Genomic DNA, 4,562 nt, shown 5'->3' on the forward strand with positions numbered 1-4,562 from the left:
AAAGCTTTCCTACCCATAGTTATAACAGCAGAATCACCATTGAATTGCAGCCTTGTTATATGTTCTCTCTGATGAGCCATTAATCTTACAATATGATCCATCACAATAGTATCTCTTATCTGCCTCCTCTCTTCTGTTTCTGTTGTTGATGCCTCTGGGACTCTGCTTCTTTCATCAATCAGTGTTCTTAACAGTGACCCAACAACGCTAATGAAGATATATAAGATCAGCGTCGCCATGGAAGACAATAATACAATGAGATCTGAATCCTCTGTGAACATGGAGGTCACCACAACAGAGATGAGTAGGATTGGGAAAATAAAAAAAGGGTGAACAACAAAAAAATTCATTGTTGGAGATGGAGATGGGGATAGAAAGAATCACAATGCAGGGTACTAGGATGATTCAAATCTTATGGTTTTATATTTATAGTTTCAGATTTTAATTTATCCAAATCTTTTTAAACCCAATCCTTTAGTTACTCTATTATTTTTCATCTTTAACTTTATATTTTTAATTTTTTTATGTTATCTTTTATCCAAGGAGAATGCTAGGTAAACAATGGCTATTTTAAAAAACATGAACAATCACCAATCAAATAAAAATACATCACATTTTAATTTAACGCTACTAATTAAATTTAAAGTTAACTTACTCTTTTAACCTTATTAATTTATATTGTTTACACATTGTTCAAAAGTATTGTTAGTTACCTATACTTTTCCTTTATACAGTTATACTATTTGCCATTGGTTTTAAATATTTGAGTAATCTTGTATAAAAGATAATATTTGAAATTTTCTTAAATATTCAACATTATTAATTGCTGAATCAAAATGTAAAGATGTCAGTAAATAGAGAGAAAAATAAAGATTAAATAAAGTAACTTGATTTGCATAACACTTTAAATTTTAGTTTAAATAACTTTGAGATATAAAAAATAACGCTTCATTTAGAAAGATAAAATAGATTAATACATAGATAATTAAGGAGAAAAAAGAAAAGCACAGTAAGTTGGGGTTGCGAGAAGTAGATATAGATGATATACAATAACAAATAATTAAATTTGAAATTCAAGGATACTTGTGATTGTCTTGTGTTATAAATTTATAAATTTCAAAATAGATTGACTGAAGTTTATATATATTAGATTTTTATTAGAGATGGAAAATTAGGCATTAAATTTGTATCTGCATAAAAAAAATATTTAATTTTTAATCCTAAGATGTATATATTGACGCAGGTAATACTAGTCCATGATCCTCGGCCATTCAAACCGCATTCAGTTTTTCGCATAAAATATACGATAACAATTTTTTTTTATACCAAAGATAGGAGACTCGAACCCGCAACCTCTTAATTAAGTATGGAGAGATTATGCCATTTAAACTATAACTCAGTGGCATATGATAACAACAATTTGAATAAATTAAATCAAACATATTTATAACAATATTGTAGAATAATGATATGCAACGTATGAATATTTCATATAAAAATAGTTCATCTTTTTCCATATTATACATATGTTCTAGACTAAGGGTATGTTTGGAAACTCTAAAAGTTACTCTTTTTAGTTTTTAATTTATAAAAAGCTTTATTTTTTTAAGCTTTATCAAAAATCAAATTATGATGTATATAAAATTTAAATTTATAATAGTTAATTATTTAGATTTATGTCATTACAATAAGAGAGTATTATTATCAAACTATAACTCACTATAAAAAATTATTAGAGCTGTTAGACATCTAAATCTTTTTGGTAATCCAAGTCCAATTAAATTGGATCAAAGTCAACAAAAATCAGTTTCACTAGTGGAGCGTGAATATGCGCTCCAACAACGTAAATGCTTCCACGTTTCGCTTCTCTTATTCCTTTTTCTTCTACTTCTTCGTGTTGCTCCTCTTCTTTCTTAGCATTCTTCTTCTTCCCACGTTTCGCTCATCTTATTCCTTTTTCTTCTACTTCTTTGTGTTTGCTCCTCTTCCTTCTTAGCATTTTTCTTCCTTCTTCTTCGTGTTCCTTCTTCTTGGTTTTATTATTTTCAAAAGAGTAAATCAAGAAGAACTTTGAGAAAATAAAATAAGAAGGAGAAGATGAAGAAAAAAGATGAAAAAGAAAAAGAAGACGAAGCAAAAGATGAGGAGGAGAAATTCAAGTGAAACGAAATCAAACAAATCTAAATTAACCAAAATTTCTTAAAGAATAAAAAATTTGATCAATACTTAATAGCAGCATCAAATGAACCTCAATTAATTCACAAATGAACTTAAATTAGTTCATATGTGAACAAGCAGTAAAAAAACTCAATCATCAACAAAATATATCGAATTCATTTTTGGATCCAAATGAACCTCAAATAAACTAAGAAATGAACCAAAATTATTTAATAATGGCTCCAGAGAAAATCAGAATCAATAAAGATGTTAGCAAAATGTTGGTGTTGCTAGTGATGACGATAACAAAAGAAAAAAAAAATAGAAGAAGAAGCAGTAGTTCTACGACCACATAGTATCAGTTATAGCATCAGCTAGCACCCTGAACTCCGCTTCAGTGTTAGCCCTGGACACTGATACTTGTTTCCAGCTAGACCAGCAGATAATGTCCGATCCTAGGAACTCACGATAACTTATAGTAGATTTGCGATCAACTGGATCAGGAACCCAATATGAGTCACAAAACGCTAAAATTTTGAAGTCCTCACTTTTATGGAACTCAAGCCCCATGTTTGTTGTGCTTGCCAGATAGCGTAGAATGCGCTTCACATCTCTCAAATGCCATTCTAAGGGAGAATGCAAAAATTGTGAGACTTTGTTCACAACGTATGTGATGTCTAGCCTCGTTATGGTGGCGTATTACAAGCCACCAACCACCGATCAATATAAAGTTGGCCTATCAAACACTGCTCTTGGCATGTCAATCCGAAGACCACTCATCATAGGTGTAGGCATAGCACGAGCGTCAGCCATATCAACCCTCTCGAGCAAGTCCTTTACATACTTCATTTGTTTTAGCACTAAGGAACCAGCGGCTACGCAGCCTCAATACTAAAAAAAAAAAATTTCCATTTCTCCCAAGTTCTTGAGTGTAAAAGCCTCATTCAAATCAGCAATAAGCTTGTTTAGCTCACCTGCAGTAGTGCCAGTCACTAGAATATCGACATATGCCAAAAGATAGATAGTGGAGAGAGAGTTGTGTTTGACAAACTAGCAGGGGTTAGAGGTAGTATTGGTGAACCTAAAACTCTCAAGAGTACTCTTTAGCTTGATAAACCATGCACGTAGAGCCTGCTTGAGGTCGTGTAACACTTCTCTATCTTACACACTAAATTATATCCAAAAATGTAGCTTTCAGGCTACACCACATAGACATTTTCAGACAAATTGTCATTGAGAAAGACGCTGTTAAAGTCAAACTGACGAATTCACCACTGTCTCGACAAAGCCACTGTCAAAATAGCATGGAGTGCCGCAGATTTAGCCATAGGACTGAATACTTCCCCATAATCAAAGCCTTCCCTTTGAAAAGCCTTTCGCCACCAGTCGCGCCTTGTATTTCTGGATACTTTCATCCGACTGTCTTTTAAGAGCACCCACTGACATCCAATTGGGCTGCTGCTGTTGAGGTATCTACAAGCTTCCAGGTTTTGCACTTTATCAAGCAGCATACTCTTCGCACATAGCTACCTTCCACTGTGGTGAGGTAAGAGACTGAGCAATGGAAGAAAGTTTCATTTGTGTGAGATCAAGAGAGGAGGAGTAAAGCTAAGAAGAGTACACCTTGGGCTTGAAAATACCTGCTTGACTTTTAGTCACCAAAGGGCTAGTGCGCCCCACCTTTGTCATAGGCTCAGGGACAGCACCATGGTAATGATTGTTCAGTAAACCCTGCATTACTCAAGGAAAACTCAGAAGTAGAGTTAGAGATGCAAGTGTCAACAATTAATGGACAAGAATAAGTATAAATAGGACTGGCAAATGACTCGATCAACGCTGGTGGAGGGGTTGAGGTTGGCTCGGATGGGACTAGAACTGGAGGAGGAGATATAACAGTGGTTGACTCTGAAACTCTTTCTTGATGAGTTGACAAATTAGATTGAAGAGGTGAGGAGTGAGGACTCAAGAAAACTTGATGAGGGTACTATTGTGGCTGGGAAATCTGTTGAGCGTATTAGTGTTGTAGGTGTTAGTATACTAGGGTGTGACTCATGAGGATTTTCCGGAGGTATTAGTGGATGGCTTACATGAATGAAAATAATGATAGGCTTGGTTGTATAAGGAACTGACGCCTTTAGATTTGAGTCTCTGTTAAAAAATAGCAACTGATAAGGAAATTTAGATTCGTCAAAGACTACATGCCTTGTAACATAGAGTTTTCCAAATGGACAAAGGCACTTGTACTCTTTGTGGTGCCGTGAGTAACAAAAAAATAGACATTTATGAATCTTAAAGTCTATTTTATTGAAAACTTGATGATCATACTATTTGTAATTTTATATTGAATTTCTTTAAGATTTTATTATTTTTAATTTTAATTTTAATTTTAATTTTAATTTTCTATT

This window comes from Arachis ipaensis, chromosome B03 (genome assembly GCF_000816755.2).
Source record: "Arachis ipaensis cultivar K30076 chromosome B03, Araip1.1, whole genome shotgun sequence".
In the NCBI taxonomy this organism is placed as follows: Eukaryota; Viridiplantae; Streptophyta; class Magnoliopsida; order Fabales; family Fabaceae; genus Arachis; species Arachis ipaensis.